The sequence below is a fragment of the Symphodus melops genome, assembly GCF_947650265.1.
Source record: "Symphodus melops genome assembly, chromosome: 4".
Lineage (NCBI taxonomy): Eukaryota > Metazoa > Chordata > Actinopteri > Labriformes > Labridae > Symphodus > Symphodus melops.
This window is the reverse complement of record NC_136694.1, coordinates 1,167,654-1,184,803: the sequence shown is the minus strand read 5'-3', so window position 1 is coordinate 1,184,803 and position 17,150 is coordinate 1,167,654. Positions and strand designations below refer to the sequence as shown.

Genomic DNA, 17,150 nt, shown 5'->3' with positions numbered 1-17,150 from the left:
ACAATAGTGATCAGAGATGGCAACATCATTCACTACAACATCAGAAACCATTAGACCTCTTGAAATGACCAAGTCCAGAGTGTGTCCCTTGTTATGTGTTGGATTTGTTACATGCTGGGAAAGATCAAAGTTTTCCAAGATGTTTAAAAGTTCTTTCACACTGTTATCTCTTGGATTGTCTAAATGAATGTTGAAATCACCCACTATAATGACACAGTCATAATCAATACACACAGCAGACAATAGTTTGTTGAGGTCATAAAAGAAGTTTGCGTTATACTTTGGTGGCCTGTAGATAGTGACTAATATTGCACAACAGGGTGAGCTCAGCTGGAGTGCAATGTGTTCAAAAGAGCAGAATTTCCCATATGACAGCTGTTTGCATTGGTACTTGTTGTTGTACAGAGCAGCTACTCCACCTCCTTTCCTCGGCTCTCTAACTTCACTGATAAAATTAAAGTTTGGAGGAGCTGTTTCAATAAGTGCTGCTGCACTGTTGTTCTCATTTAACCAAGTTTCAGTTAAAAACATAAAATCCAAATTCTCTTTGATTATGAGATCATTAATTAAAAGTGACTTGGCTGATAGAGATCTAACATTTAGTAGAGCAAATTGTAACATGCTATGAACTTTGCTAGATTCACACTGTGGCTGACGCACAACTGGAATCAAGTTAGATAGAGTGACCGTACGTTTTAATCTACTGATGTACTTTGCGCCATGCCACCAGCTATTTGAGATAACTGGTATGTTAAAAACTTCCGGGACAAAGAGCCCTGGCTTTTCCCTGGAGATGTCAGGCTTAGCATTTGCCTTAAAACCTGGACCCAGAACACATCAGTACACACACTCTTTTGGGCTCTTATTGGGAGACTGGTGTAGGTTCAGATCTAGCTTTGGAAGGGGTACAGGTGGGGCTCGTCTGCGCGGAGGTAGTGGAGGGGGGCCGGGTTGTTGTTGGGGAATTAGGGGGGTTAGGAACCCAGGTCGGAGGGGAGTGAGTCTGGTACCAGTGTTGACAAGTTTGTTCATTTGTTCAGTGAACTCCAACATGGGGGAGGAGGGGGAGGGGATACCCGGTGAAGATGATGAACTGGGTGGAGTTTGGGCAGGTGGAGTTTGGGGATTATCTCGAGCAGGTGGAGTTGGTGAATCCTCTCGAGCAGGTGGAGTTGGTGAATCCTCTCGGGCAGGTGGAGTTGGGGGATTCTCTCGAGTAGGTGGAGTTGGTGAATCCTCTCGAGCAGGTGGAATAGGTGAATCTTCTCCAGCAGTGGCTCCTGGTGAAGGACATAAGGCCTCCTCTTTTTCATTCTGGCACCCCTCATGGCCAGGACACATAGGCGGGGGGGAGTCGGTTCTCCTTCATGTTTTGGTGTTTGCTCCTTTTGTTTGGGTTCATCTTGTCTCTTGTCCTTGGCAGTGGGAACAGTATGACGCAGGAAGAAAGAGAGATTGGAGGTGAAAAGCCTCACTCCTGACTTGTTAAGGGAAAGGCAATCTCCTTTGAAAAAATGTCTTCTGTCCCAGAAAAAGTTAAAATTGTCAATAAAATGGATTGAGTGGACCTCACATTCTGTTGAAAGCCATCTGTTGATTGCCAACAGTCTGCTGAATCTCTCTCCTCCTCCTCTGACTGGTGGTAGCGGCCCACTGAAAAAGACTTCAACCTTCAGAGAGCTCACTGCATTTAGCAGGTTACCTAAGTCACGTTTGAGCACTTCAGATTGTCTTTTCCCAATATCATTTGCCCCTGTGTGCAGTACAAGGTGTTTCAAATTGGGACTTTCTTCACAAATGCTGAGGATTCTGTCGGTCATGTTGGAGACTGTATCATCAGGAAAGCACAACACTCTTGTTTTTCTGCTGTACATGCTTCTCACATCTTTGATAGCAGAATCACCAACAACCAGAGTCTCAGCATCATTCAGTAGCTTTCCTTGTAGCTTTCTAACTTCTGACTTCTTGTCAGATCTTACCCTTCTCTGTGGGTTCAGGGGGTTGTCCAGGTGTCCAGTTGGAAATCCTGGGTCTTGCATTAGAGGAAGAAATTGATTTTGTAACTCCACAGCCGCTGGTATTGGAGCCTTGTTGGTAATCTTCCCTTTAGCCTTTATCCACGGCTGTGTCATCCTCTGCACCGGTGTTGAGGAGGCAGATACCGCGGGCCAGCCTGTAGCATCACAGATCTCTGGGCGTTGGGTTCTACCAGTTGGACGTCTCCATGTGGCAGCTGGTGTACTCTTTGGTTTTGCCCCGAGAGCATTCCAGGGAGGATTGATAGTGGCAGATTTGTTACCTTTTGCACAGCCCCTCTGTTTGATGGGAGCTGTATCAGAGCTCATTAGCTGAATGTTAGCATTCTCCAGGCTGTTGTTTTGAATCAACGGAAGAGTGCTGTCGTTTTCGCAGGGTCCATTCACTTCTGCGTTTATTTCTAAACGTTGAACTTTATTCTCCAAAACTGCGACCTGCTGCAGCAGTTTGTGGAGGTCATCTGTGGAGAAAGGAGGCATCTCGGTACTGGTTAGCTTTAGCTGACAGTAGGCCCCTGATTTGTCCGCTAAGAAAAATGTCTCCACCAACAGAGGTATTCCGTCAAAATGTAAACGTCAAAATGTTTACTAGCATCGAGGTGTGGGAGTAAAAAGCAAAAAAGCAAAAAGAGCAAAAAAAAAAAAAGAAAAAAGGGAGTGAAGCAGATCGCAAAGCGGAGAGCCAAGAAAAACACGTCTACACTCTCACTCTTCTCTTCAGAACTAAAAGGTTCAGGGACTTCTCTTAAGAACTAAACGGTTCAGGGACTTCTCTTCATGAACTAAAAGGTTCAGGGACTTCTCTTCATGAACTAAAAGGTTCAGGGACTTTTCTTCATAGAACTAAAAGGTTCAAGGACTTCTCTTCATAGAACTAAAAGGTTCAGGGACTTCTCTTCAGAACTAAAAGGTTCAGGGACTTCTCTTCAGAACTAAAAGGTTCAGGGACTTCTCTTCAGAACTGAAAGGTTCAGGGACTTCTCTTCATTGAACTAAAAGGTTCAGGGACTTCTCTTCATAGAACTAAAAGGTTCAGGGACTTCTCTTCATAGAACTAAAAGGTTCAGGGACTTCTCTTCAGAACTAAAAGGTTCAGGGACTTCTCTTCATGAACTAAAAGGTTCAGGGACTTCTCTTCAAAGAACTAAAATGTTCAGGGACTTCTCTTCAGAACTAAAAGGTTCAAGGACTTCTCTTCAGAACTAAAAGGTTCAGGGACTTCTCTTCAGAACTAAAAGGTTCAGGGACTTCTCTTCATGAACTAAAAGGTTCAGGGACTTCTCTTCATGAACTAAAAGGTTCAGGGACTTTTCTTCATAGAACTAAAAGGTTCAGGGACTTCTCTTCAGAACTAAAAGGTTCAGGGACTTCTCTTCAAAGAACTAAAAGGTTCAGGGACTTCTCTTCAGAACTAAAAGGTTCAGGGACTTCTCTTCAGAAGTAAAAGGTTCAGGGACTTCTCTTCATAGAACTAAAGCTTCAGGGACTTCTCTTCATAGAACTAAAAGGTTCAGGGACTTCTCTTCAGAACTAAAATGTTCAGGGACTTCTCTTCATGAACTAAAAGGTTCAGGGACTTCTCTTCAAAGAACTAAAATGTTCAGGGACTTCTCTTCAGAACTAAAAGGTTCAAGGACTTCTCTTCAGAACTAAAAGGTTCAGGGACTTCTCTTCATAGAACTAAAAGGTTCAGGGACTTCTCTTCATAGAACTAAAAGGTTCAGGGACTTCTCTTAAGAACTAAAAGGTTCAGGGACTTCTCTTAAGAACTAAAAGGTTCAGGGACTTCTCTTCATGAACTAAAAGGTTCAGGGACTTCTCTTCAAAGAACTAAAATGTTCAGGGACTTCTCTTCAGAACTAAAAGGTTCAGGGACTTCTCTTCAGAACTAAAAGGTTCAGGGACTTCTCTTCAAAGAACTAAAAGTTTCAGGGACTTCTCTTCAGAACTAAAAGGTTCAGGGACTTCTCTTCAAAGAACTAAAAGGTTCAGGGACTTCTCTTGAGAACTAAAAGGTTCAGGGACTTCTCTTCAAAGAACTAAAAGGTTCAGGGACTTCTCTTCAGAACTAAACGGTTCAGGGACTTCTCTTCAAAGAACTAAAAGGTTCAGGGACTTCTCTTCATACAACTAAAGGTTCAGGGACTTCTCTTCAGAACTAAAAGGTTCAGGGACTTCTCTTCAAAGAAGTAAAAGGTTCAGGGACTTCTCTTCAGAACTAAAAGGTTCAGGGACTTCTCTTCATAGAACTAAAAGGTTCAGGGACTTCTCTTCATCGAACTAAAAGGTTCAGGGACTTCTCTTCATAGAACTAAAAGGTTCAGGGACTTCTCTTCTAAGAACTAAAAGGTTCAGGGACTTCTCTTCATAGAACTAAAAGGTTCAGGGACTTCTCTTCAGAACTAAAAGGTTCAGGGACTTCTCTTCAGAACTAAAAGGTTCAGGGTGTCATGTTTGGGTGTTTTGTGTCTCTTCCCCACGTGTGTGTGTTTTGTTTTCCTGTCTGTCACTCCCTCTGTGTCTACTAACTATCAATCAGTGTCCACAGGTGTGGCTCATCCAATCAACCGGGTTACTTAAGCTGGCTTCTGCCAGGAGGCCAGCGCCAGATTATTGTTGTTCCATTGTGTGTTCCCAATCCTGCGTTCCTGTCCCTGACTCCGTCGTCGTCTTGTTCGTCTGATCTGGCTTCTTCACGCGTGCCTTGTACACCTCGTGTCACATAGTTTGTTGTTGCACATTTAGAGTCACTTAGATTTCATGCACACATAGTTGAGTGTCACATTGTTTTTGCTTACACAGTTGATTGTCACATTAAATAACTTGTACACATTCTTCGAGTCACATAGTTTCATGTTACACTTTAGAGTCACTTATATTTCTTGTATTCTTGATCACTCGTGTATAATAAATTGTTCCTTCGTTTTCATTTTCGGTTTCTGTCTTGTGCTTTTGGTTCTACATTATTCTAAACCTAACAGAATAATCTGGCCAAAACATGGAACCAGCCGAGTCAGAGACTGAAAATAATACGTTGCGTCACACGATAGCCTCGCAGGGAATTATGCTCGGTCATCATGACCAGACTCTCCGGGGTTTTTCAGAATCACTCCACGTCATTTACGCTAGCCTGAATCGCGTGGAAAATCAGCTGCTCACTGCCCAAGCAGCTCCGGTTATGCCCTCTAACCCTGTGATTTCTACCCCCAGCGCCACTCAGCCTCGTGAGCCCTTTGTCCCGGCACCCGAAAGGTTTTGTGGTAAACTTGGAGACTGTAAGTCTTTTTTATTCCAGTGCACTCTCGTGTTTGAAACGCAACCTCTTACATATGCCGCTGACAGAGCTAAGATTGCGTATGTTTTGGGTTTGCTCTCGGGCAGAGCACGGACATGGGGAACTGCGTTTTGGAATAACCCTGGTAATGATAATGTTCAGTTTAAAGTGTTTGCTGACATTATGACGTCTGTGTTTGACCACCCGGTTGCTAACAAGGATTCCGGTAACCGGCTACTCAGCCTACGGCAGGGAGCGCTCAGTGTTGCAGAGTACTCTATCGAGTTTCAAACTCTAGCCATAGAGTTGGGTTGGGACGACCAGGCGCTACAGGGGATTTTTCTTAAGGGGTTAAGTGAGGCAGTTAAGGACGGGTTAGTGGGGCGTCTTGAAGTTAACTCGCTCCAGGAGTTAATAACCATGGCTATCCGCCTCGACAACCGCTTCCGGGAGAGGCAACGGGAGCGAAGCAGGAGTGTGTCTCGGGTAGCGGACCAGAGAGAGTTTTTGGGTCCACCCGTTGCGGTCGGGCAGCAGTCACCGTCATGTACTCTCAGTACTAGGTCTCACACCGCAGCTCAGAGTGAGGAGCCCATGCAGTTGGGGCGAAATCGTTTGTCTCCGGCGGAGAGAAACAGACGGTTTTCTCTGAGACTTTGCATTTACTGCGGGGAGGCGGGGCATCAGCTAATTCATTGTCCGGTTCGGTTAAACTGTCACGCTCACCAGTGACGGCAGGGGTGCTGGTGAGCAGGGCCGAAGTGATTAATTCCCCTCAGAAACGCCTCAACGTAGAGGCTAGTTTCCTTGTTAAAGGAAGACCCTTTACTATCCTTGCTTTAGTGGATTCGGGAGCGGACTCTAATTTCATTGACGTGGAATTAGTTAACCAAGCTGAGATCACGAGCCAGCCCATTTCGACACCTCTCAAGGTGGACGCCTTAAGTGGTCAGCTCATAGCCCGCATAGAGTCCGAGACTTCCCCGTTATTGCTGACCGTTGCAGGGAACCACAGGGAGGAGATAACCTTCAATATCATGCCATCGTCTAACGCTCCCTTAGTTCTCGGTCTACCTTGGCTTCAACGTCATAACCCGGATATCGACTGGTCCATGGGTCGGATTACCGGGTGGAGTAATTTTTGTCACGCGCACTGTCTTACTGCGGCTAATCCGTCCTGTGATGTAACTCCTCGTGTTTCCTCGGTATCGTCCGCGGAACTAGCTGCAGTACCTTCAGTTTACCACAGCCTGAGGGAAGTATTCAGTAAGGAGAAAGCCTTATCCTTACCCCCGCACAGACCCTATGACTGCGCCATTGATCTTCTTCCGGGTGCCCCCCTACCGTCAAGTCGTTTGTTTAACCTGTCTGGTCCCGAAAAGTCCTCTATGGAGAAATATATCACGGAGTCACTGAATTCTGGCATTATTCGGCCTTCGTCCTCACCACTTGGGGCGGGGTTTTTCTTTGTAGAGAAAAAAGACAAGTCTCTTCGTCCGTGCATTGATTTTAGGGGGTTGAACAATATTACTGTTAAAAATAAGTACCCATTACCCCTAATCAGTTCAGCCTTCGAGCCTCTACACGGAGCTACTGTGTTCACCAAGTTGGACCTGCGGAACGCGTATCATCTGGTTCGCATTCGAGAGGGGGACGAATGGAAGACAGCGTTCAATACACCACTAGGACACTTTGAATATCTAGTGATGCCTTTCGGACTAACCAACGCACCAGCCGTTTTCCAGGCTCTGATTAATGACATTCTCCGTGATTTTCTTAACCGTTCTGTGTTCGTTTATCTGGACGATATTTTGATATTTTCTAAAGACTTGGACGAGCACATCGTCATGGTGCAGAAGGTGCTCCAGAGACTCTTAGAGAACAGACTTTTCGTGAAAGCGGAGAAATGTGTGTTTCACGCTGACTCAGTTACTTTCCTTGGCTACATCCTGGAGGGCGGACGGGTCAGGACGGACCCGGCGAAGGTGGAAGCAGTGTTGGAGTGGGAGACACCGACTACCAGGAAGCAGCTGCAGAGGTTCCTGGGCTTCGCGAACTTTTACCGGCGGTTTATCCGGAACTACAGCCAGGTAGTAGCACCACTCACCAGGTTGACTTCTTCCAACGTGCCCTTTTCCTGGTCACCGGCGGCGGAAAGGGCATTCGTGGACCTCAAGGAGAGGTTTTCTTCAGCCCCGATCCTTGTGCAGCCGGACCCCACAAGACAGTTCATCGTGGAAGTGGATGCTTCGGACCTTGGGGTAGGAGCTGTTTTGTCTCAGAGGGATTCTAAGGATAATAAGGTGCATCCCTGTGCTTTTTTCTCCCGCAAGCTCTCTCCAGCCGAAAAGAACTACGACGTCGGCAACAAGGAGTTGTTGGCCGTGAAATTGGCTTTGGAGGAGTGGCGTCATTGGCTGGAGGGAGCGGAAATGCCGTTTGTGGTCTGGTCAGACCATAAGAATCTTTCTTACATCCAGACGGCCAAAAGACTGAACCCAAGGCAGGCCCGGTGGGCGCTGTTCTTCACCCGGTTCAGTTTCACAGTTACGTATCGACCAGGTAACAAAAATGTTAAGCCAGACGCTCTCTCTAGAAGGTTTAACAAAGAGAACGAGATTTCTAGTTCACCTGACACTATTTTGCCTTCCTCGTGCTTGGTAGCTTCTGTTACGTGGGAGGTGGAGTCTCTAGTGAGAGAGGCCCAAAGGGATCACCCGGACCCCGGTGGAGGTCCAACTAACTGTTTATTTGTGCCTGATAGTGTTCGTTCCCAGGTTCTTCAATGGGGGCATTCCTCCAAAATGGTGTGCCACCCCGGAGTTGCTCGCACTACGGAGTTTATAAAAAGACACTTCTGGTGGCCTACTATGGGCGTGGATATCAAGGACTTTGTGTTGGCGTGTGCAGTATGTGCGAGGGGCAAGGCGTCTCACCGGCCGCCAGCAGGGTTGCTGCATCCCCTTCCTGTGCCAGGACGCCCCTGGTCGCATGTCGCTCTGGACTTTGTTACGGGCCTTCCAGACTCAGAAGGTAACACTGTGGTTATGACTATTGTTGATCGCTTCTCCAAATCAGCTCATTTTGTGGCGTTACCCAAGCTGCCCTCTGCTGCTGAGACCGCGGATTTAATAACCATCCACGTGTTTCGGTTGCATGGCATTCCTATGGATATAGTTTCAGACAGAGGACCGCAGTTCACCTCACAAGTGTGGAGGGCGTTTGTTCGTGCTTTGGGAGCCACCGTCAGCCTGTCATCGGGATATCATCCGCAGTCTAATGGTCAGACGGAACGGGCCAACCAGGACTTGGAAGCCATGCTTCGATGTGTGTGTGCTCAGAGACCACGCAGCTGGAGTCAGCATCTGGCGTGGGTAGAATACGCACATAATTCTTTGTCATCCTCGGCGACAGGTATGGCACCTTTCATGTGCGCTTTAGGTTATGTACCTCCCCTGTTTCCTAGTCAAGAGGAGGAGATCGCGGTTCCCTCCGTCCAGAACCATCTGCGGAGGATTCGCAGGACTTGGAGGGAGGCCAGGTCGGCCTTACTTAGGACTAAGGAGCGGAATCGGAGTTTGGCCGACCGACACAGAATTCAAGCGCCAAGTTATGCGCCGGGACAGAAAGTGTGGTTAAATGCTAAAGACATTCCTCTCAGTGTTGAGTCCAGAAAATTGGCTCCTCGGTTCATTGGGCCATACGAGATCGAAAGGGTCATAAATCCTTCCTCGGTCCGTCTCAGACTTCCCCCGGCTCTGAAAATTCACCCCACTTTTCATGTTTCCCAGGTCAAACCAGTGGTCACGAGTGTCTTGAGCCCTCCGGCCGTCGCCCCTCCACCCCCCCGGCTCATCGATGGTCATCCAGCGTTTACCGTCAACAAAGTCATGGACGTTCGACGCAGAGGAAGGGGGTTCCAGTTCCTCGTGGACTGGGTGGGGTACGGACCGGAGGAGCGGAGCTGGATATCCAGAGCTCTTATTCTGGATCACTCGGTGATCAGAGACTTTTATAGACAGTTCCCCGATAAGCCTGGTAGACCGCCAGGTGGCAGTCGTTGAGGGGGGGGTACTGTCATGTTTGGGTGTTTTGTGTCTCTTCCCCACGTGTGTGTGTTTTGTTTTCCTGTCTGTCACTCCCTCTGTGTCTACTAACTATCAATCAGTGTCCACAGGTGTGGCTCATCCAATCAACCGGGTTACTTAAGCTGGCTTCTGCCAGGAGGCCAGCGCCAGATTATTGTTGTTCCATTGTGTGTTCCCAATCCTGCGTTCCTGTCCCTGACTCCGTCGTCGTCTTGTTCGTCTGATCTGGCTTCTTCACGCGTGCCTTGTACACCTCGTGTCACATAGTTTGTTGTTGCACATTTAGAGTCACTTAGATTTCATGCACACATAGTTGAGTGTCACATTGTTTTTGCTTACACAGTTGATTGTCACATTAAATAACTTGTACACATTCTTCGAGTCACATAGTTTCATGTTACACTTTAGAGTCACTTATATTTCTTGTATTCTTGATCACTCGTGTATAATAAATTGTTCCTTCGTTTTCATTTTCGGTTTCTGTCTTGTGCTTTTGGTTCTACATTATTCTAAACCTAACACAGGGACTTCTCTTCATAGAACTAAAAGGTTCAGGGACTTCTCTTCATAGAACTAAAAGGTTCAGGGACTTCTCTTCATAGAACTAAAAGGTTCTGGGACTTCTCTTCATAGAACTAAAAGGTTCAGGGACTTCTCTTCAAAGAACTAAAATGTTCAGGGACTTCTCTTCAGAACTAAAAGGTTCAAGGACTTCTCTTCAGAACTAAAAGGTTCAGGGACTTCTCTTAAGAACTAAAAGGTTCAGGGACTTCTCTTCATGAACTAAAAGGTTCAGGGACTTCTCTTCATGAATTAAAAGGTTCAGGGACTTTTCTTCATAGAACTAAAAGGTTCAGGGACTTCTCTTCAGGAACTAAAAGGTTCAGAGACTTCTCTTCTAAGAACTAAAAGGTTCAGGGACTTCTCTTCTAAGAACTAAAAGGTTCAGGGACTTCTCTTCATAGAACTAAAAGGTTCAGGGACTTCTCTTCAGAACTAAAAGGTTCAGGGACTTCTCTTCATAGAACTAAAAGGTTCAGGGACTTCTCTTCAGAACTAAAAGGTTCAGGGACTTCTCTTCAGAACTAAAAGGTTCAGGGACTTCTCTTCATAGAACTAAAAGGTTCAGGGACTTCTCTTCATAGAACTAAAAGGTTCAGGGACTTCTCTTCTAAGAACTAAAAGGTTCAGGGACTTCTCTTCATAGAACTAAAAGGTTCAGGGACTTCTCTTCAGAACTAAAAGGTTCAGGGACTTCTCTTCTAAGAACTAAAAGGTTCAGGGACTTCTCTTCATAGAACTAAAAGGTTCAGGGACTTCTCTTCATAGAACTAAAAGGTTCAGGGACTTCTCTTCAGAACTAAAAGGTTCAGGGACTTCTCTTCATTGAACTAAAAGGTTCAGGGACTTCTCTTCATAGAACTAAAAGGTTCAGGGACTTCTCTTCATGAACTAAAAGGTTCAGGGACTTCTCTTCAAAGAACTAAAATGTTCAGGGACTTCTCTTCAGAACTAAAAGGTTCAAGGACTTCTCTTCAGAACTAAAAGGTTCAGGGACTTCTCTTCAGAACTAAAAGGTTCAGGGACTTCTCTTCATGAACTAAAAGGTTCAGGGACTTCTCTTCATGAACTAAAAGGTTCAGGGACTTTTCTTCATAGAACTAAAAGGTTCAGGGACTTCTCTTAAGAACTAAAAGGTTCAGGGACTTCTCTTCAAAGAACTAAAAGGTTCAGGGACTTCTCTTCAGAACTAAAAGGTTCAGGGACTTCTCTTCAGAACTAAAAGGTTCAGGGACTTCTCTTCATAGAACTAAAAGGTTCAGGGACTTCTCTTCATAGAACTAAAAGGTTCAGGGACTTCTCTTCTAAGAACTAAAAGGTTCAGGGACTTCTCTTCATAGAACTAAAAGGTTCAGGGACTTCTCTTCAGAACTAAAAGGTTCAGGGACTTCTCTTCTAAGAACTAAAAGGTTCAGGGACTTCTCTTCATAGAACTAAAAGGTTCAGGGACTTCTCTTCATAGAACTAAAAGGTTCAGGGACTTCTCTTCAGAACTAAAAGGTTCAGGGACTTCTCTTCATAGAACTAAAAGGTTCAGGGACTTCTCTTCATAGAACTAAAAGGTTCAGGGACTTCTCTTCAAAGAACTAAAATGTTCAGGGACTTCTCTTCAGAACTAAAAGGTTCAAGGACTTCTCTTCAGAACTAAAAGGTTCAGGGACTTCTCTTAAGAACTAAAAGGTTCAGGGACTTCTCTTCATGAACTAAAAGGTTCAGGGACTTCTCTTCATGAACTAAAAGGTTCAGGGACTTCTCTTCATAGAACTAAAAGGTTCAGGGACTTCTCTTCAGAACTAAAAGGTTCAGGGACTTCTCTTCATAAAACTAAAAGGTTCAGGGACTTCTCTTCAGAACTAAAAGGTTCAGGGACTTCTCTTCAGAACTAAAAGGTTCAGGGACTTCTCTTCAGAGCTAAAAGGTTCAGGGACTTCTCTTCATAGAACTAAAAGGTTCAGGGACTTCTCTTCATAGAACTAAAAGGTTCAGGGACTTCTCTTCATAGAACTAAAAGGTTCAGGGACTTCTCTTCAGAACTAAAAGGTTCAGGGACTTCTCTTCATGAACTAAAAGGTTCAGGGACTTCTCTTCAAAGAACTAAAATGTTCAGGGACTTCTCTTCAGAACTAAAAGGTTCAAGGACTTCTCTTCAGAACTAAAAGGTTCAGGGACTTCTCTTCATAGAACTAAAAGGTTCAGGGACTTCTCTTAAGAACTAAAAGGTTCAGGGACTTCTCTTCATGAACTAAAAGGTTCAGGGACTTCTCTTCTAAGAACTAAAAGGTTCAGGGACTTCTCTTCAAAGAACTAAAATGTTCAGGGACTTCTCTTCAGAACTAAAAGGTTCAAGGACTTCTCTTCAGAACTAAAAGGTTCAGGGACTTCTCTTCATAGAACTAAAAGGTTCAGGGACTTCTCTTAAGAACTAAAAGGTTCAGGGACTTCTCTTCATGAACTAAAAGGTTCAGGGACTTCTCTTCTAAGAACTAAAAGGTTCAGGGACTTCTCTTCAAAGAACTAAAATGTTCAGGGACTTCTCTTCAGAACTAAAAGGTTCAAGGACTTCTCTTCAGAACTAAAAGGTTCAGGGACTTCTCTTCATAGAACTAAAAGGTTCAGGGACTTCTCTTAAGAACTAAAGGTTCAGGGACTTCTCTTCTAAGAACTAAAAGGTTCAGGGACTTCTCTTCAGAACTAAAAGGTTCAGGGACTTCTCTTCAAAGAACTAAAAGGTTCAGGGACTTCTCTTCAGAACTAAAAGGTTCAGGGACTTCTCTTCAAAGAACTAAAAGGTTCAGGGACTTCTCTTCATAGAACTAAAAGGTTCAGGGACTTCTCTTCAGAACTAAAAGGTTCAGGGACTTCTCTTCATGAACTAAAAGGTTCAGGGACTTCTCTTCAAAGAACTAAAAGGTTCAGGGACTTCTCTTCATAGAACTAAAAGGTTCAGGGACTTCTCTTCAGAATTAAAAGGTTCAGGGACTTCTCTTCAGGAACTAAAAGGTTCAGGGACTTCTCTTCAGAACTAAAAGGTTCAGGGACTTTTTTTCATTGAACTAAAAGGTTCAGGGACCTGATTGTCTTTTGTCATGGTTTCTTTGATTAACAGTGGAAAGGAGACGAGTGCTGTGTTCAGGGTTTCCTTAAAAAGAAAGAGGACTTTAAATCAAAATATTCAAAGAATCAACAGTGGATACCTCCCTTCATTTCACCAAACACCTGACAAACACCTGTTAGGACCTGATATTAACCCCTGACATGAATCTATTCAAGTTCATATTGGGGGGGAAAGGTGTATTTTGACATTTAAACTTTAGAACATCTGATTTTTGAAGGTGAACTGTGAATGAAGGTGTTTGGTCAGAGGAGGAGACCTCTGACTGTGACCCTCCTGAACCATGAATAATCCCCGCTGTGCCCCCTGAAACATGCTGAGCTATAAGCACATCAACAGCTCAGCACTTACACATGCTGTGCAGTCTGATGGCAGCTTCACTAAATTAAAAACACTGAGGTAAATATTAAAGAGAAAGGTTCATGTAAAGGAAGTCAAGTCTTATTCTATAACCATAAATGTGTAAACTTGAAGTGTGAGACCTCTGACCTGTTTCAGATTTGATCTCTGCACCCGCAGAAGTCAAACAACACAAACAGGTCATTCTGCTTTCATAGATTAGATTAGATGGGAAAATGTTCAAATGTGCTGCCAGAGAGAGAGAGGACAAGTCTGAACCTCTGCAGGATGTCTCAGTCCTGACTCCAGGAGTCGTGTGGGAATCCATCCACTTTTTGGTCTTTAATGAAGTTTAATAACATTTAAATTTAGAGTGATGTTGGTATGATGGAGGAACAGGAAGCCCCGCCCCCACCTCTTCACCTCAAACAACCTCCAGAAACAGAAACCGACCGCTACATCCTGTTATCTCTATTCTCTACCCCCCCCCCTCTCTCTCTCTCTCTCTCTGGGTAAGATGTGTTGAGTCTCTCCATCCTACTCCCCCCCCCCCCAGGGGAGGTGCTGAACCAATGCAACACGCTTCACTTCCTGTTTGTTTTCTTTCACTTCAATAAAAAAAACTTAATTTGTCCCCGGGGGGGAATTCAAAGAAATATGTGCAGTAGTGAAGAGATGTAAAATAGTGTATATTGATGGAGGGAGAGAAGCTTGTTTCTCATGGAGGCTTCATCATGAGCGCTTCACATTAAGGACACATGAACGACAGACAGACAGCAGACGCTCTCAGGGGGCCGCAGAGAGCAGACAAACAAGTGTGTGTGTGTGTGTGTGTGTGTGTGTAAGTATATAAGGGTGTGTCAAACTGAGTAACAAAATAAAAGCCCATAATAAAGCTTAATGTAAATATTGATGAGTGTGTGAGCTGCTGTATCTGAAAAATCATTGAAGAAAAGAAGAAGAAGGAGTGACTCTGAGAAACACGCAGCTCGTCGAGTCTCACTCAGAGTTTCTCGGAAATGATGGTGGTGTCTGCAACACACCAGGAAACCAAACACACACGCACACACACACACACACACACACGCACACACACCTGCAGCAGAGTGACCTGAGCATTAAAAATCAGATCGATGACGTAATGATTATTAATAGCAGGAGGCTGATCAAATCTGGCTGTGATGATTTAAATGTAGAAACTGTGGAGTTGTTGGAGGAGACAAAGAGTAAGTGTGTGTGTGCAGGGTGAATAGTGGGAGTAATAATGAAAGTAAAGGCCAGTCTGCTCTTCTGTTCAGGGTTTCCTGTTCACATGAATCTGTCTCAGTGGATCTGTTGGCTTCCTTTAAAGCCTGTTTCTGCAGCATGCTGTCACATGGAGATCAGAGAGTGCTGCACACGTTCATCTCCTCACCCAGCAGGAACCAGCACAGCTCATTCAGAGAGAGGAGGGAGGAGATAAGGAGGCAGATAAAGTGTGTCACTGTCTGATGTGGATTAATGATTGTCAGTCTGAACAGCTGCTTCCTTAGAAACAGATCAAATAGAATGACAGGTGCGTTTATGAGCTGCACACCTCCATTTAAAGTCCCATCAACTTTATAACATGCAATCAATAGTACAAAGTATCGGCTCGCCTGCCTTGACTCACATCTAAAGTAGATTGTTAATCCAAAGGGTTGAATATGACGTGGGTCCACTGTTTGCAGCTACAACTACAGCTTCAGCTCTTCTGGGAACGCTGTCCACCAGGTTCAGGAGTGTTTATGGGAATTCTTGAGCATCCAGAAGAGCATGAGTGAGGTCAAACACTGATGTTGGACCAGAAGGCCTGACTCTGATTCATCCCAAAGATTGTTCTATCAGGACTCTGTGCAGTCAATCAAAATGAAAGATATGACAAAGGATATGACTCCAGCAGCTCAACCCTCCAACAGCCACCTTTGACATTTACTGTGTATCAGTCAAGAATGTGTTGGCCCACTTCTGCTGATTCTTAGGAAACCAGACTCTTCATGTTGATGCCAGGAAGTCGTTTCACAACAGGATGTTGGTGCAACAGTGCGAATGAAGCCAAGCTGGTGGTTCTTCTTTTTTTTAAGATTTATTATGGGGGATTTTTAGCCTTTATTGGATTGGACAGTGGATACAGTCAGAAACCAGGGAGAGAGAGAGGGAACCCGCCTGTGTGGGGACTATAGCCTCGATGCATGGGGACACACACACTGCCACTGTGCCACCAGCACCAGTTGCCCCCCCTGTCAAAGGAGTCTGGACCCGCCCCTGAACACAGGATCAGTCTTATTCAGAGTTTGAAAGAAGGACACAGAGATGTGTGTCGTGTCTGACTGTAGCTCAGAGTGACCGAGGCTTTCTGACATGAACGCTCCACTGAGCCAACACTCCTAAAGGAAGGAATGACTTTGACCCAGCATGAGTGTGTTTTTAGTGACCTGTGCTTCTTCAGCATGAAGGATGTTTCCAGAACAGATCATTTAATTAATTTTGCTCATATAAAACCATGTTTAAGTGCATGTTTGTCAAATAAGTAACACAATATAAACTTAGCAATAAAAGCAATAAAATTAGGTGCTCAATGAAGTTAGGTAGATTTGTTGAAATTAAAAAGAGCATTCTGTTTTGTGTAGCGCTGCCCCCCGTTGCTGTCATTATTTTTTCGTTTTAAGAACCTCTCCACTACGTTTCCATTCAGATTCAGGCGCCGTTTCCACGGAGACGCTTGTTATGTTTTTGTTTAAAACATAAAAAATATACTTCACCTGTGGATCTTTTTCATCTGCATGCTCTTGCAGTGTCTCTTGTGTTTTAAGCAAGTTCCTACGATTCCTTCTCAGGATCTTTCAGCTTTAATCTGCTTGGACTTCATGTCTGAAACTGGAAGTGATTCAGCAATTAGGTTCACATGGAGATTAACATCAGTCTCTGTGGAGCTCTCACTCAGTGTTGTGGCTCTCGACAATGCATCAGCAAGCACAATGTGCTTACCTGGTGTGTAGATCAGGTCGAAATCATAGCGCTGAAGCTTTATCATCAGTCTTTGAATCCGTGGTGACATCTCACTGAGATTTTTCTTGATGATGGAGATTAATGGCTTGTGGTCTGTCTCAGCCACAAACGTTGGAAGACCATAGACATAACTATGGAATTTTTTAAACCCATAAACAAGTCCTAAACACTCTTTTTCAATTTGAGCGTATCGGCATTCAGCTGCAGTCATTGTTCTTGAAGCATAAGCAACTGGTCTCCAATCTTCTTCATCAGCTTGCAGTAGCACAGCTCCTATGCCATTTTTTGATGAGTCTGTGGAAATCTTTGTCTGTTTGGATGGATCAAAGTAAGCTAGTACTGGCTCTGTTGTAAGAGTATCTTTAAGCTTTGTCCACTCCTCTTCATGACTGTCGGTCCACTTAAACTCACTACCATCATGCATCAGCTGTCTCAAATGAACTGTCTTTGAGGATAGGTTTGGAATGAATTTACCAATGAAATTAATCATCCCAAGCACTCTTAACACACCTTTCTTATCCTCAGGCCTTGGCATCTCAACGATTGCTTTCACTTTTTCTTTATCTGGCTCGACACCTGCTCCAGACAGTTTGTCTCCGAGAAAAGTGATTTCAGTTACACCAAACTGACATTTTGCTCTGTTAAGCTTTAGTCCATATTTCTGAATGTGTTGCAGCACTTTATGGAGTCTTTCATTGTGCTGTTCCTGAGTA

At 44.6% G+C, this 17,150-nt stretch overlaps 1 long non-coding RNA gene across 1 annotated transcript; it reads left to right on the top strand.

Annotated features, from left to right (window-relative positions):
• Positions 1-226: 226 nt before the first annotated feature.
• Positions 227-2,738, top strand: LOC306822752. The gene is made up of 3 exons (XR_013778945.1): positions 227-1,112; positions 1,194-1,697; positions 1,764-2,738. It is a non-coding gene; the product is annotated as an uncharacterized lncRNA (long non-coding RNA).
• The last annotated feature ends 14,412 nt before the right edge of the window (positions 2,739-17,150 follow it).